At 35.5% G+C, this 17,503-nt stretch overlaps 1 protein-coding gene and 1 long non-coding RNA gene across 11 annotated transcripts in view; one reads left to right on the plus strand and one right to left on the minus strand.

The window, feature by feature from the left end:
* The window catches only part of AFG2A (AFG2 AAA ATPase homolog A), a 350,459-nt gene that overhangs the window by 147,594 nt on the left and 185,362 nt on the right, over nt 1-17,503 (minus strand). The window lies entirely within an intron of this gene.
* LOC140611715 (uncharacterized) overlaps nt 1,919-17,503 on the plus strand; it is a 61,330-nt gene continuing 45,745 nt past the window's right edge. For all 3 annotated transcript variants that reach the window (XR_012012861.1, XR_012012860.1, XR_012012859.1), the window contains exon 1: nt 1,919-2,151. This is a non-coding gene — a long non-coding RNA (uncharacterized lncRNA). The remainder of the gene's footprint in view (nt 2,152-17,503) is intronic.

Genomic DNA, 17,503 nt, shown 5'->3' on the forward strand with positions numbered 1-17,503 from the left:
ATAAAACAGTAACATATTTTTATCTTAGAGAATTAAAGCATACAGGGACACCTGGGTGGCTCAGCAGTTGAGCATCTGCCTTCAGTTCAGGGTGTGATTTCAGGGTCCAGGATTGATTACTGCATCAAGCTCCCTGCAGTAAGTCTGCTTCTTTCTCTGCCTATGTCTCTGCTTCTATCTCTGTGTCTCTCATGAAGAAATAAATAAAATATTTAGGGGGAAAAAAATGAAAGAAAATTAAAGCAAACAAATTGGGAGAACTCCTATATGTTTAAGAAAAGATGATGTTCTGCTTTGACATTCCTACCCTATTTCCCAAGTAATGCCACTTTTTTTTTAATGTTCATCTTAAACTTTACTAAATGATGCCAAGTAATCTTTCAAAGTAGTTGAATCAATTTATACTCCTACTCTTGATTGCTGTAAATTCTCACCAACACTTAAAGACTCCTAGACATTCTCATTTTAATAATCTGGCTGGTGCAAAACCTTATTTAAGGTTTTATTTGCATTTCCCTGATTATCATAGACTGAGCAACCTTTTCCATAAATGTTAGCCATTCATGCTGCCTCTTCTGGTGTCTTTTCATTTTACTGCCCATTTTGCTATTGGATTGTGTCTTTTTCTTTCTGATTTGAGGGCATTCTTGATATATCCTGGATACTAATCCTGTCAGTTATAACTTCTCTCAGTTTTGTGGCGTGTTCTCTGATTCTCTTTATGTGGCCTTTTGATGAATGATAGATCTCAATTTTACATTATTTTAGCTTTGTTTTTAAAAATTTGTTACTTTATTTAAATTCAATTAATTAACATATAATGTATTACTGGTTTCAGAGGTAGAGGTCAGTGATGTCTTATATAACATCCAGTGCTATTACATCACATGCCTTCCTTAATGTCCATCACCCAGTTACCCCATTCCCCCACAGCCCTCCCTCCAGAGACCCTTAGTTTGTTTCCTATGATTAAGAGTATCTTCTTGTTTGTCTCTATGATTTCATCTTGATTTATTTTTCCTCTCTTCCCTGATGATCCTCTGTTTTGTTTCTTAAATTCCACATATGAGTAGATCATATAATTGTCTCTCTCTGACTTACTTATTTTGCTTAGCATATTCTACTCCATGTTGTTGCAAATGGCAAGATTTTTTTTTTTCTTTTTTGATGGCTGGGTGATATTCCATTGTGTTTCTATACCACATCTTCTTTAACCACTTGTTGATGGACATCTGAGCTCTTTCCATACTTCGGCTATTGTGGACATTGCTGCTATAAACATTGGGTGCAGGTGCCCCTCTGGATCACTACATTTGTATCTTTGGGGTAGTGCCATTGCTAGGTTGAAGGGTAGCTCTATTTTCAACTGTTTGAGGAACCTCCATATGTTTTCCAGAGTGGCTGCACCAGTTTGCATCCCTACCAACAGTGTAAGAGGGTTTCCCTTTCTCCCTGTCCTCACTAATATCCATCATTTCCTGACTTGTTAATTTTAGCCATTCTGACTGGTGTTGGCAGTATCTCATTGTGGCTTTGATTTGTATTTCCCCAATTCTGAGTAACGTGGAGCATTTCTTCATGTGTCTGTTGACAATTTGTGTGTCTTCTTTGGAGAAATATCTGTTCATGTCTTCTTCCCATTCTATAATTGGATTATTTGTTCTTTGGGTATTGAGTTTGATGAGTTCTTTATAGATCTTGGAGACTTGCCCTTTATCTGATAGGTCACTGGCAAATATCTTCTCCCATTCTGTCGGTTGTCTTTTGGTTTTGTCAACTGTTTGATTCCTTTGCTGTGCAGAAGCTTTTTATCCTGATGAAGTCCCAATAGTTCATTTTTACTTTACGTTGCCATTGGCAACGTGTCTAATAAGAAGTTGCTGCAGTGAGATCACAAAGGTTGCTGCCTATGTTCTTATACAGGATTTTGATGGATTCCTGTCTCACATTTAGGTCCTCCAACGATTTGGAGTCAATGTTTGTGTATGGTGTGAGGAAATGGTCCAGTTTACCTAGCACCATTCGTCCAACTAATGCCACTTCTACTTTAGCAATCCCTGAGTGTAGCTCTGAAGAAACAAAAACAGCTGTGGGACAGGAATGAAATTTGGACTTAAACCTGAGCTCAAACCTCAGTTTGTGTGAATTTGGGTAAGCTACTTAACCTGTTTGGTGTCAGGAGGTATGTTTGAAACGTGAATATTCATACTTATACTCTCACAAGGTTGTCTTGAATGTTAAATAGTATGTAAAACACAAAGTAAAGTGCAGTGTCAAATATAAGGTCCCACAGTATCTGCTCTAATAACAGTTAATATCATAGCTGTTCTTAATGTTATGAAATTATTAATATTAGGTAGATAATAAACTCTAAAATGGGCATAATAATAATATCTCATGAGGTGTTAGGATACAAATTAAATTAGAAATAGGTAAAACACCAACTCAGTGCCTGAATAAAGGTGATCTATTATTACTAATACTATTCCAGTTCTTCAGAGACGTGGTCTCAATACTCTCTAAAAATCCATCAACTAAATCCATTTCTTGGAAGAGGTGAGCAACAAATTGTCATAACCTAGGGCTTATCCTGTATAAAGGGATGGCTTCCACCAGAAGACCAGAGTTTTAAGCTGCCTCTATGGCAAACTAGAGCTTCGACTTGGCCAAATTCAACTGATGAAATAATTTATATGGCTAGGGACACCTGGGTGGCTCAGTGGTTGAGCATCTGCCTTCAGCTCAGGGTGTGGTCCTGGGGTGCCAAGATCGGGTCCCACATCAGGCTCCCGGCATGGAGCCTGCTTCTCCCTTTGCCCGTGTCTCTGCATCTCTCTCTCTCTCTCTGTTTCTCGTGAGTGAATGAATGAATGAATGAATGAATGAATAAAATCTTTAAAAAATAATTTATATGGCTATGTATAGGAATTTACTATTCTAAACCAAAGAACCAACATTATTGGCTATTTTATAATGGCTTTTCACTGCTTATTTTCATTTTAGAAATGGTTATACTAGAACTTGCTGAATGGAATCATCTCAGTACATAACTGTGGTAAGAAATTCAGCGTTTCATAGAACACATCCAAACTACAGGGCAAATAATTTTTTTAAAAAAATAAGACAATACTTTGCATGGTATTGGGTGTGAAGCATGAAATACTCTTACTTTTCATGTCTGGACTTATTTCCTCAAAGTATGGACAGACATAAAAGGGTAAAAATATTTTTAAAGATCTCACAACTATTTAGGATGCTAAAAACCAGACAAGTCTGTATGGATACTTACTTTAACACATACAATAGACATATCATTTCTTTCTGCTACAGTATTTGAAATCAGTTTTTAAAAGAAAACTAAATATTTGCTAAAATTAACATCTCTATCTCATATTCTCACATACACTAGCTTCCTCTGACTCAGTTGTGGCTTTTAGTCTTTAAAAAAATCAGGTTGGGTCTACTGGAACTACTGGAAATCAAGCAGTGAACATAAACAAAAAAGAAAAAATGCACTCTCTTTTCAATTTTTTTAAAAACTGCATTAGATTAGAATTCTAAATAGTTTCTGCCAAATGGGTAGAACCATTCTCTTTGGCCTATTGGCAACATGTACATGCTACTACTACAAAAAGTGCCAAGTTTTCATAAGAAAACTACAGAGTGAATATATAGCTTGATATTTTTATTTAGATGCTGAAAATTCACAAGTAGCATAACTAATTTAATATGGGATTGTGATGAAATAGATTTCTATTCAAATTCTAATGCAAGTAAAATTCTATTCAAAATTTAAAATCTGTTTATTTTTCTAAGAAATACAGTATCTGTAAGAAAAATAATAACAATACAGTCATGTACTGTAATAAACAATTTATTGAATGTAATGTGTCAAGCATTTAAATGCTATACTCTTGCATTTAATCCTTGAAAACTTGCACAACATAAAATTTTATTATCATCTTTACTTTTTTTGGAAAAATAATTTGTTCGAATTCATGCGGGTAGTAAATAACAGAGCCAGAATTCAAACTTACATCTGTCCTACTCTAAAGACCATGCTAGTAACTACTCTACTCTTTTTCAAATCTGAGTCTTTTTAAAAATATGGATTCCTAGGCCTGACTCCTTCTAAGATTCTGATTCAGTAAGTCTGCAGCAGGACCAGGAGATCCTTGGTTTTCCAAAGTTCATCTGGTGATTCTAATGTATAGTTAGATTTGGGGAGTACAGAACTAGGTCAGTCAGTTTTTGCCTCCTTTAAATTGTATATATCACAAAACCAAATAAATCTGAGAAATCCATCTCAGATTTCTAGAGTTTCATTCCCACCTGCCTACATTCAGATCAGCGTCCATTGACCAAGGCATAGATTTTATTACAAGAAAATTGGTTTAAAGTGGCTTTTGATGGAAAAATTGATGGGAGGGGAGGTTAAGAAAAAAAGCGAACTGGGAATGAACTATCTTGTAATTGGATAGAACTTGTCCAGTCTTAGGGAATATTTTTCTTTTCATTCTTCTGTCACTGAAGAAAAAAGAAAGGAGAACTATTGAGGGAATGGAGCAAATATCTGTGGAAAATTTAATATCAACTACGAAGGAAGGAAAACCAACAGTTTTATACTCCAAGTATAAAAATGCAATTATTTACAGCTGAGAGGTTAAATAGGAACATCTGATGCCAAAGTAGAATAAGGTCCTAGAGGAAATCAGCAAATACTTGAGAGACTACTATGTGCAAGGCATTATATTAAGAACTGAGGGGCACCTGAGTGGCTCAGTGGTTGAGCAACTGCCTTTGGCTCAGCTTGTGTTAGGAAATACTTTGTGTGTGCAGGTTGTGATCCCAGAAGTCCTGTATCAGGCTCCCTTCAGGGAACCTGCTTCTCCCTCTGCCTATGTCTCTGCCTCTCTCTCTGTGTCTCTCATGAATAAATAAATAAAATCTGTTGTTATTGTTTTTTAAAGAACTGAATTATCTATATTCTAGAGAACACCTGACACCATCAGAAAAGGAACAGTGTAATCAAAATCTAAGTATTAGTTCTGGCTGGAAAAAGCCACTGATGCCCTGATGAACTAGGCATTTGAATCTCTACTCTTTTCCAAATCTTATACTAAGAACTATTGGCTTTATTGTCTAGTGTTATTTAAGCTAATGGTTTTAAATTAAAATTTTTTTCCTATAATAAAATTTTAGGGAAATTCACAGTTATAAAAAGTATGTAACTTAAAAGAATGATTTATAATATTTTATGTTTTATAGTTTACAAAGCATTTTCGGTACCTACATTTCTTTTTTTAAAGATTTTATTTATTTATTTGAGAGAGGGTGAGAGAGAGGGAGATCATGAGCAGGAGGGAAGGGCAGAGAAGTAGATTCCCCACTGAGCAGGGAGCCCAATGCAGGGCTTGATTCCAGGATCCTGGGATCATGACCTGGGCTGAAGGCAGACGCTTAAATCAATTGAGCCACAAAGGCACCCCAGTATCTACATTTCAATTAGAAAACAATTAAGCAATTTTACAAAGTAAGCAGAATTGGTATCAATCATAATTTGATGAAGAGGAAAATGAAACTTAGAATGGTTTGGTGGCTTGCTTTAGACTAGAATCTATTAAGTGGCAAATCAAGGACTCAAATTCAGACTTTCTAACACTGGGTTCACATGCCAGATAGCTTAGCCCTAGATAATACTAACCCAGGCATTAATGAAATATAACTGAAGTACAACCAAACTATTTTCTGTAACAATTAAACTGTATACTTACAATGACAAAAAAACAAATGCATAGGTATTTCACAGATCACGAAAGCTGGAAGAAACTACTAGGTTCTATTCATAAAAGAGCCAGAGAAGCCAAAGCCCTATGTACCAATGGGCCCAAACCACAAGTGAGCTTGGGCAGAACTGGGTTTGGAAACTAAGGGCTCACTTAAAACAGTCACTGGGTCAAAATCTGCTTTTGTACGCAACTTCAAGCTTAGATTGGTTTCTGTATTTTTAAAAGGTTGTAAAAAACAGGAGAAGGAGAAAGAGGGAAAGAAAGATGACAGGGTGGGAGGGGATGCAACAGAGACCATATGTGGCCTGCAGAACCTAAAATATTTACTATCTGGGCCTTTAGAGAAAAAGTTTGCAGACCTTCATTTTAAAGAAAAAGAGAGATACTGAGACCTCAGAACAAAAAGAATACTACCCATAAACACTAGTATATCAGATAAAAGACAATTTAAAAATGTAGTTAAAACTTCTCTATAAAGAAGGAATAAAAAGCAAAATCCTTTTCTTTTTCAAAACACTAAAATGTTTTAGAGTAAACTGTTTTCAGGTTTTAAACAACTGTGTCATCAGGAATTTCTCTGACTGGAGAATCATGGAATTTACAACTTGTCTATAATGTGCAAAAATGTAAGAACCAGAATAGAGAATTCTATTATGAATGCCAAAAATAAAACTTACCTTGCCTACATAGATATATAATCACTTCCTCAAAAAACAAATCAAACTCTGGCCCACACTACGAGTAACATTGGGTATTAGTTGTCGGTAGTGACCCGAGATGACTTCCTACTGCAGTGCCAACCACAATTACTTTTACAGCCAAATGTACCACATATGAACCTTTATAAACATTAAATCTGTCTCCTACCACCATAGTGGCCAAAGTAGCATTTTTTAAAAAATTACTTTAGTTCCAAATTGTATCTGTAAAATAACTAAATCAGTGGTTACACTACTAAGTTCTTTATTAGCTTTCCCTTTCCTTTGGAATCACATGCTCAAAACACCTTATATTCTTTCTGATAAAATTCCCCTGGAAAGAACACTATTTCAAGTTAATGATTTTAACAGAATGCCCAATGCTGTAAGCACTAACTCTTATAGCAGTTACAAGAGGGTGACATTTATTATGTGTGTGTGCACATGTATGGAAAATTGTGTCAAGTTCCATTCCTGATATGGAGATACTAAATAAAGTCCTGCTTAAAGTGTGGCGTGTGAGTTGATGATTTGAAGATTTTACAAAAAACCCCAACATTCAGGTATTCAGGTGAGGAGAAAACCTGTCTATTCCTTCTTCCAGATTGTTAGCATCTGCAGGAAAAACTGCCTATGGTCCTTGTCCATTTAGGTATACTAACTTGGAAACAGTTCCTTGAAAGGTATTTTATTTATTTATTTATATTGGCTTCTCACTGTGCTTTATAATGCTGGGCCCAAGGATGTAGGGGAGATAAAAACCATAAACAGGCCTTGGAAGGCAAACTCACTGGGAGAAGGGAGGATAAAAGTATAATGTTGTCCATTAGGTCCCTTTATTCCATAAACTCAAAGACAGTTCAAACATTTTCACTCATATTTTAATGCAACCAAGTTTCAGAATCTGGAATGGACCATATGCAGCTGTGGGAAGCCTATCAACAGGTATTGATGAAGCACAAGGGCATGTAGAATTAAAAAGAGTATTCTGAATGCTTGCAGCAACATTTTATTCTTACTATTCTTTATTGCAAACATAGTATGTCCGTCATGCCATGGGTTTTAAAGAGGTTGCGATCTAGCATTCTTCATACTGTTTTACAGGAAAATGTGAATTAGAGTAATTAATATACAACTCTATCTACATAAAACAAATGTGGGATTTGCTAAATATTTTTAGAGATGAAACACATAGAAATTTCAAACCCAGATCAAACCCAGAAGTCTGAATGAGTAAGTTCTATTGGAAACAATGTGGTTTCTCCCAAGAAAACAGAAGTCTTACATAATACAGAGATTTCATAATTTATGTTTTAATAAGCAAAATTCCAAAGTAATTCACCATTTGGGGTATTGTGTAAGAATGTGAATGGAGGTACATTTGTTTTTAAATAAAAATTCATTATATTTACTAACAGACATGAAAGAAACCTGGGAATCTGACAGGGATTTATAAAGGTAGTGTAATAAAGAGTAGTTATCCTTAAAAACTAATTTAAGGGTTTTGAATGCTTATAAACGAAATTCTATATTTGTTCCTATAGTGTTAATGAAGGTTCAAATAACTACAGAGATGATTAAACAAGATCTGATGACATAAGAACTATCATAGCATGGACAGAAGACATGAATAGACATTTTTCCAAAGAAGACACACAGATGGCCAAGAGACACATGAAAAGATGCTCAACAACACTTATCAGGGAAATGCAAATCAAAACTACAATGAGATATCATCTCACACCTCTCAGAATGGCTAAACACACACACACACACACACACACACACACGAAATAATAGGTGTTGGTGAGAATGTAGAAAAAAGGAACCCTCTCGCACTGTTGGTGGGAATGCAAACTGGTGCAGCCACTCTGGAAAACCATATGGAGGCTCCTCAAAAAAGTTAAAAATAGAGCTACCTTATGACACAGAAATTGCAATAGTAGGTATTTACTCAAATAATACAAAAATACGAATCCAAAGGGATGTACCCTGATGTTTATAGTAGCATTATCAATAATAGCTAAATTATGGAAAGAGCTCAAATGTCCCTTGACTGATGAATGGATAAAGATGGTGTGTGTGTGTGTGTGTGTGTGTGTGTGTGTGTGTGTGATGGACTATTACTCAGCCACAAAAAGAATGAAATCTTGGTATTTGAAAAGATATGGATGGAGCTGGAGAGTACTATGCTACTCAAAATAAGTCAGAGAAACACTTACTATATGAGTGTTTCTCATATAGTGAAATACTATATGATTTCACTCATATGTGGAATTTAAGAAATGAGAACAAAAGGGTAAAAAAGAGAGAGAAGCAAACTAAGAAACAGACTCTTACCTAGAGAGAACAAACTGATGGTTAACAGACGGGATGGGGGTGGGGGAATGGATTAAATAGGTGATGGGGATTAAGGAGTACACTTGTGATGAGCACTGGGTGTTGTATGGAAGTGTTGAATGATTATATTGTACACCTGAAACTAGTTAACTTTATGCTAACTAACTGGAATTTAAATAAAAACTTAAAAAAGAATGATCATAGTATAGTTGGCCCCTTGCCAACTATAATAGAAAATGATATAAATTAAGAGAACAAATGTTTCAAAAATAACAGCCCAACAAGAACTTTAGGAGACACACCTACATGTTCACTTTAGAATTGAGCAGAAAAGGGTTAAAGTAAAAATTAAGTTTCCATTCCTAAATCAGAGAACCTTTGTTCTTACTACCTATAATACTACCTCTAAATATTTACTACAGAAGCTGAAGGAAATTCATTTAAGAAACTAGGACATTTGCTTTTAAAGAATCCCTGATAAGAGGCTGAGGGGAGGAATGGAAGAAAGTCTCCTTACTTCTTAAAATCACAAGCTCTCTTCTAATTAAAAAGTAATCTTAAAATATTAACAGATGCTAATTTTAAGGTTTATGAAGAAATCATTTACCTAAAATGTAATGAAGTAGTTTTCTCTGCAGCTAATATGAAAGGGGGTTTTGGTTTGTTTTGGTTGTTGTTTTTAATTCCAAAGCTTTTGGGTATGTTTAAAGTTGAATCAAGTTCCCACATAAAATACTGATGCCTCTCATTTTATGCTGGGAGGGCATGTTTTATTTCAACTAGCATCAACATGCTATCATTACAGTAGCTCATTCCTGGATGGGGGAAATGAAAGAGATTTCAGGAAAGCTTAAAGAAGGCATTCCTTTTCCCTCACCTCCCACACGGCTATGGCAGTAAATTCAAATAAGAATTTGGGCCACTGGCTCCCATTCTTTCCCCTGCTACATTTCTGATGATGTAGAGACTGGTTTTTGGGTTTCGGTTGCTGAGACTGAATTATTATATCTTTCATCTGTAGCACACTATCACGAGGTTCCTCTCTTACTTAATATTTCCTTTTAGCCCCAGTATCTGGCCACTGGCCCCTTCCCTCCACCTTCACTGAAGATGAAAAGCTATGTGTTTGGTACAGGGCCTTGTGTGTATATTCATCCTTGAATAATACATATTATTTCATTTGTATGTTTAACTTACATAAATAATATCATGCCATATATCTTGTTGTTAGCCCTTTTCAAGAATCTTTTTTTTTTTTTAAATAATAATCTATCATGGTTTTAAGTTCTCTTTGTGTTGTTGTAGCACTATGAGAGGGAAAAGTAATACATCTAGGAGCTGGCTTGGTATTATCAGCAAAGCCTTCATTCTATTACAAGCCGGTCTGACACTTGGTTGGTATTCTGCTGACCATGAGTCATTTTATAAAACACCAACATCAGAAAAGGCCACTCTGTGTCCATAATGAATCAAGACAAACACAGACCACTTCATAATCATGTTTGAACATAGACAAAATATGAACATTGTCCAAGCCACAAAAACAACCCAAAATTCCCTATCCTGGCTAGTAAGAATGACTGCTACTTCTCTGCCAATTACAGCTTTGCCTCATTCAAAACCAATCCTAGAATTACCTCTGTTTTCTGATAGCATCCAAGCCAAAGCAAAGTCCCACCTTTAACCCTGTACCCATCATCTAATGTTAAGTTCGGCCCTTGTAAGTGCTTCCCAACATCCTCTTGCTGAGATGTCCCACAGTCCTCCACAGTGTGGGTTACCCCTGCCCTACAAGTAATAAACCCAATTTGTTCCACTACAGGTTTGTGTTCCCAAGGGTCTCTGGTTAGAGGGCACTGCCAGCAGTTATTTTACTGCTTCTGACTGCTACAGGTGCCATAGGATGCATCCATCATATCGTACTTAACCATTCCCCTAAAGATAGACACTTTGTCCTCAACTCTACCAAAAACAACTCTGAGGTAAACATCCTGGGTATACTCCATTATAGACTTGAGCTGTGTTTCACTGTAGTATATCCACAGATAAGGGATTACTGAGTGACAAATTATAACCATACTTTTGCCTAAGGATTATGAGATTGCTCTTCAGACCAGTTATATCAGTCTAGATTTCCCCTGGTGGTACTTATGTCCCACCGTCCCAAATCTTCACCTACATTTTGATTTACCTAATCATTTTTTAAAAACTTCCTTCCAGACAGCCCTGGTGGCCCAGTGGTTTAGTGCTACCTTCAGCCCAGGGCATGATCCTGGAGACCTGGGATCGAGTCCCATGTCGAGCTCCCTGCATGGAGCCTGCTTCTCCCTCTGCCTGTGTCTCTGCCTCTCTCTCTCTCTCTCTGTGCCTCTCATGAATAAATAAATAAAATCTTAAAAAACAAAACAAAACTTCTTTCCAGTTAGATGGGTGCAAAGTGATATGTTACTATTAATTTAATTGGCATTTCTCTAATTACTTATAAGGTTGAATATCTCTCTTCATATACCTGGTGGTTCAGGAGCCTCCTTCCATGATGTGTTAAGTAATAACCATTGCTTTTATCTGTATATTTCTCTCCCTTTCTTATTCTTGAAATTGCAAGGATTTCTCACAGAGTCCACATGTTTACTTCTTCTCAGCTTTGATGGTGCAAATATCTGCTTCCAATCAGTCACTGTTATGTGAAGTTTGTTTTATCCTAGAAATCACCATACAGAAATTCTGAGTTTTGCCATTGTAAAGCTACCAATTTATCCCTGATAGTTGGTGCTTTTGGAGTAAAGTTCTTCCACAGACCAAGGTCACAGAGATCTCTAACATTTTCTTTTATTGGCTCGACAGTTTTACCTGTCACCTTTAGGTCTTTGTTCTCTCTGGATCTCATATAGTACATGATGTGAGGGAGCGGTCCAAATTTATTTGTTTCATCTAGTGAACAGGTCTTCCTAAGAACTTATTTTTTTTTTTTTCTTCCTAAGAACTTATTAAGAAACACACCTCTTCCCCACTTTGGGTCTATTTCTTTTTTAATTTTTATTTATTTATGATAGTTACACAGAGAGAGAGAGAGAGACAGAGACATAGGCAGAGGGAGAAGCAGGCTCCATGCACTGGGAGCCCGACGTGGGATTCGATCCCGGGTCTCCAGGATCGCGCCCTGGGCCAAAGGCAGGTGCTAAACCGCTGCGCCACCCAGGGATCCCACTTTGGGTCTATTTTTGAGGACTCATCTCTTTCATTTGTCTGCTTCTGTGCCAGTTCCAAACTATTTTCATTATTATGAATTAAAATCTGGTCAAAATACAATTCTTCTTCCATATATATTTCAAAATAGACTTAACTATTTGTGGATTTGTATTCTTTATCACAGTCAGTTTGACCCCTGCCCCCACCCATCCGAATCCTATTAAAATTTTTATTGGAATTGCATTTGGTGAGAATTGACATCTTTGTTTTATATGCCCCACCAGTGAGTCTGTTATAGTTCCTCATTTATTCAAGGCTTCATTTATGTCCTTCAGTAAATTTTTACAATTTGTTTTATAAAGTTGTTACGCATTTTTTAGGTTAATGTCTAAATGCATTACAATTTTTATAACTACTGTGAACTTTGGACTGTAGTTACTGCTAGTGTGGAAAAACAAAACTATTGATTTCTGAAAGTATGTAAGTTATTTCTGCAAGTTCTAATGCTTTGTCTATGTAGACATTATATAATCTCTAAATAAAGACTTATTTTTTCCCTTTTCCCCCTCTCTTCTCTATCTTTATTTCACTTTTTTTTTTTTTTTTTTTTTTTTTTTGCTTTTTGGATTAGCCAGATCTATATGAAAAATATTACTAGGGGCACCAGGGTGGCTCAGTCAGTTACACATCTGCCTTTGGCTCAGGTATGGTCCCAAGGTCCTGGGATCCAATCCTGCATCAGGCCTGCTTCTCTCACTCCCTCTGCATTTCTCCTTGCTTGTTCATAGCTCTCTCTGTCAAATAAATAAATAAACTCTTAAAAAAAAAAAAGTTGTCTAGCTTTGTCAAAAACTTGTTTAAAGTTCAAAGATTTAGTTTTGATGTTTGGTACAGGTTTTAGTATTTAACCTTTATCAATTATAATTTCTTTCCATTCCTAGTTTCCTAGACTTAGGACTATCAGTTGTAAATTAGAGTTAAATTTTATCAAATACTTTGAAAATCTTCTTTTAGGTAATTATATAAGTTTTTGTCTATTATATATTTTCACTATTACTATTATTCTAGTTTCATTGATTAATCTATTAATCTAGTTTCATTGATTTCTCTTATGTTAAACCATCTTTGCTGTCCAGAGATAATTACATTTTTTAAAAAAATCTGTTGGATTTAGTTAGCTAACATTTCATTTAGAATTCCCACACTTGGGGATCCCTGGGTGGCGCAGCGGTTTGGCGCCTGCCTTTGGCCCACGGCGCGATCCTGGAGACCCGGGATCGAATCCCACGTCGGGCTCCCGGTGCATGAAGCCTGCTTCTCCCTCTGCCTATGTCTCTGCCTCTCTCTCTCTCTCTCTCTCTCTCTGTGTGTGTGTGTGACTATCATAAATAAATAAAAATTAAAAAAAAATTTAGAATTCCCACACTTACTACTGTAAAAGACTGACTTAAAATTCTTTTCTGTTGTACTATCCTTTTGGAATTAAAGTTATTCAAGTCTTGCAAAATTAGCCAGAAAGCATTCCCTCACCTCAACTTTTTTCTTTTTCTTTCTTTGATTATTTCCTAGAGAGAGGAGCTTTATCTCCTGAAAATTTAGTAGAAGCATCTTGTGGGATGCCTGGGTGGCTCAGTGGTTGAGCGTCTGCCTTTGGCGCAGGGCCTGATCCTGGGGTCCAGGGATAGAGCCCTGCATGGGGCTCCCTGTGGGTAGCCTGCTTCTCCCTCTGCCTGTGTCTCTGCCTCTCTCTGTGTGTCTCTCATGAATAAATGAATAAAATCTTTAAAAAAAAAAAAGTATCTTGCGTAAGTTATTCAACTTGGGGAAGTGCATCTGTCTGTTCAAGTGTTTATTTCAGGTGTAAAATTTAGGGAGAGCTTTGATTATCATTTCTATTTATTTGACAAATATTTTATTAAGCTTTCTATCTTAAAAAATAATTTGCTTTCTGTTTTCAGCAGTCTCATACAAGGAAATTAGTCACAAAGAAGTTTTTGACAACTGACATTCTGAATACAAATGAGATTCCTAAGAACTGGTACTTAGACTTCGTACCCTAGGCCCAAAGTGCCCCTAAAAAAAGGAGCTGTCTAGCAAAAAGCTCTGTTCTTACTCTATAAAAAATTATTTGTCCATATATAGATAGCAGCTTGAAAAATGTGGACTTACAGGACATCTTAATAGGAAAAATCTTCTGAGTATTTATACATCAAAAATAAGAAGTAGTATTTAGTATTTAGTAGTTTTCAGCAGTAAGGGACCTAAATAGTAAATTCAACAGCAGAAAATTTGCTTAAGACCCCATAAAGTAAGTGAAAAATTTTTGTGTCTGAACCTGATTTTTTAATCTATTTCATTTTGATGGTTTACATCAATGCTCTTCTTTTAACTAGTAGATTACAGGCATATAAAGAAATGGGCTCAGGTATAGATTAAAGAGGAAATATTTCACAAAAAATGTGAAAAGTTATTAGGGATATACTTGACAGCTAAGTTTAAGATTTCTGAATAGTGAAGACTAATGAAAGTCTGTAGAGTTAGCTAATTATATTGCAACTATGAAATTGAAATGATGGAACCTTTTCTCATGGTTTCAACTACTACATTATTCAATATAGCTTGTGTATGCTATCCCATAAGGCCATAACAGGATTTTTATAAACTGTTAGGATGAATGCTGACGTGCATCTTACTTTGTTTATCACTCAACTCTGGCCAAAAGGCACTAATTAGAGTAGTTCTGCTACACAATGTTTATATACTAATTATCCTACTTCCTAAACCAAATGTTCCAAGAACTACTAAGAATGCATGGCAAAAAGCCACTGGTTGCAGCATCAAGTATGCTGTTTTACAAACAAAAAGAACAATAGACTCCAAAAGAAAAGAAATAATAGAAAAATTAACATATGATATAAAGTGTGGTGAACAAGACAACTGTATTTTCCTAAAGATGTGGTGAGTGTTATTATGTCAAATAGCATAATAATTTTAGTAAGTACGGAGACTTCCAAAATAAAAATTTAGCAACAAAATTTAATAAAAGAAAATATAAATTTAGAAACTAAAATATTACATGCAGTAAAGGTACATACACACAAATATGTTTTATATTCGAGGCATATTTATGGGAAATATTAGGAAAAAGGAAAAAATTTCAAAGAAAAACACAAATTAGTATTGCAAAGCCCTATTTTTGTACTTTAAATATTTACTGAGTGCCTTCTATGGGCAAGACACTATGATTCCAAAGATGAGCAAAATGTGTTTCTTGCCTTCAAAGAGTTTGTAGTCTGATGGGGAAGGTGTTCAATTAACCAAGAATAAATACAGTATAAAAAAATTTATAAAGTGTTGGGAGATAGTAGCCTATAGAACATGTTACCCAGTCTAGGATTTTATCTTGTGTGTGTTCATGTGTATAAACAAATAAATGAATTTTAGAAGTAGGAAGAACTTTCTGGAACTCTCCTATCTTATCTGTCTTCTCCCTCTGGCTGTTTTTGTTTTACACTGTCTGCTACTGTAGTATTTACTCTTCTGGCTATTCCTATCATCTTGCCTTCTTTTTCTGTCCCTCATGTCTTATTAATTTACCTTACCTTTTTAAATTTCCCTACTTGGCTGTGATGCAGAACTATGTACATTTAAGTACTTTTTATTGTTAAAAAAATGTGTCCTAATAAAAACAATGTTAATGTTGAAAATATTTATAGGGCAGCCCTGGTGCCGCAGCGGTTTAGCGCCGCCTGCAGCCTGGGGTGTGATCCTGGAGACCTGGGATCAAGTCCCGCATCGGGCTCCCTGCATGGAGCCTGCTTCTCCCTCTGCCTGTGTCTCTGCCTCTCTCTCTCTCTGTGTCTCTCATGAATAAATAAATAAAATCTTTAAAAAAAAAAAAAGAAAGAAAATATTTATAATAATAGGCTTAGTATGTGTTAGGTTGTTCTAAGCACTTTAACATACATTAACTCACTAAATTTTCACAAAAATCTGATACAGTAGACATTACTTTTATGTTACAAATGTGGAAACTGAGGCACAAAGAGGTTAAGTAAATTTTCTCTGGTTGAATAGTTATTAGAGTGCCCAGCTAGAATATTATCCCTGCCACTGTGGTTGAAGCCATACTGGTTAAATGAAAACAATAGTTAATATTCACTGAGTAATTTACCAGTTCTAGTCATTCTAATCATTTCACAAATATGATCTCATTTAATCTTCACAATGGCTCTGTTAAATAGGTACAATAAACCCATTTTAAAGTTAAAGAAACTAAAGCAGAATCAGTTGCCCAAGTCATATAACTAATAATAATTTTTAAACGTGAGAAAAAAATTTAAGAAAATTGAATTTTTAAAAGAGAAGAAAAATCAAAATCTAAATTATCTTTATTTTCACATGAGGCCATATTCTCTTGGTCAAGACTTTGAAAAAAAAACATAGTTCTGTGCTTCAAGCTAATAATTCTGACTCATTTCAATGTCATTAATCAGAAGTGTTTGCTGGTTCTTCAGCCAAGAAGGAATAAACAGACTTTGCCTTGTCATTTTTCCAATGTGCTCAGTAATTCAGCGAATCATCTTCCTTTCAACTGACATAAACCCAAAGTCCATTTTTATTTTATCTTCTAAATATTACCACAAGAAATTCAGGTTATAGCACATCAAAAAGAGATACAGAATCATATTATCAATTAGTTAGATGGAATCTGACAATCAGGAGACAAAATCAACCCTCTCTGTCTCCATGTTATCAACATGTACACACATCTCACGAATATATCTTAAAGTAAACTTTTGTAATGATCTCCTTATATGCAGACAATATTAGTTTAGGTATATAAAAACAAACCAAGGCATACTGATTTATCTGTGCTACTATAAAATTATAAGTGTAACAAACTCCTCCAAAAAATAATTCAAAATCTAGTTCCTTGAATTCAGGAGAAGTAAATGTCTCTCCAATGACGAGGGAAGCCCTCTTAGAGTACTAGAAGACTTAGTTCAAAAGCACATAAAAATTCAGATTAGGAAAAGGGGGTAATTAGGGCCTGCAGCTTTGTTTAGGGTTATTAGTGCCAAGGACAGCAGTCAAAGAGCACATGCAATCAGTCCTTGCACATTATAATTAGATGATGGGAAGGACAGAGCTCTACATCACTACTAAAAATACTACAATCATCATAAGTGAGAAAATGAACCCATTAGCTTTCCCTACCAAATTATTTTTCCAGCTCTGTTACTTAAGCTGTGCAACCAAAAGCTTTTCTAAGCATTCTCGAGAGCAACTGTTTAGGGTGAATATTTTAAATTTGTGCCTACATACTGTTTCAACTCTGCACAAAGACCTAGGGATACATTTGTAGCCAAATCACATGACCTAAAAAAAGTATGGAACTGGATATGATTACATATGTTAGATTTGTGCTGGTAAATATTAAAGCAGAACTGTTTGCTCTGCAGTGTACCTCTGATTTCTGGGAAG

This window comes from Canis lupus, chromosome 20 (genome assembly GCF_048164855.1).
Source record: "Canis lupus baileyi chromosome 20, mCanLup2.hap1, whole genome shotgun sequence".
Classification (NCBI taxonomy): Eukaryota; Metazoa; Chordata; class Mammalia; order Carnivora; family Canidae; genus Canis; species Canis lupus.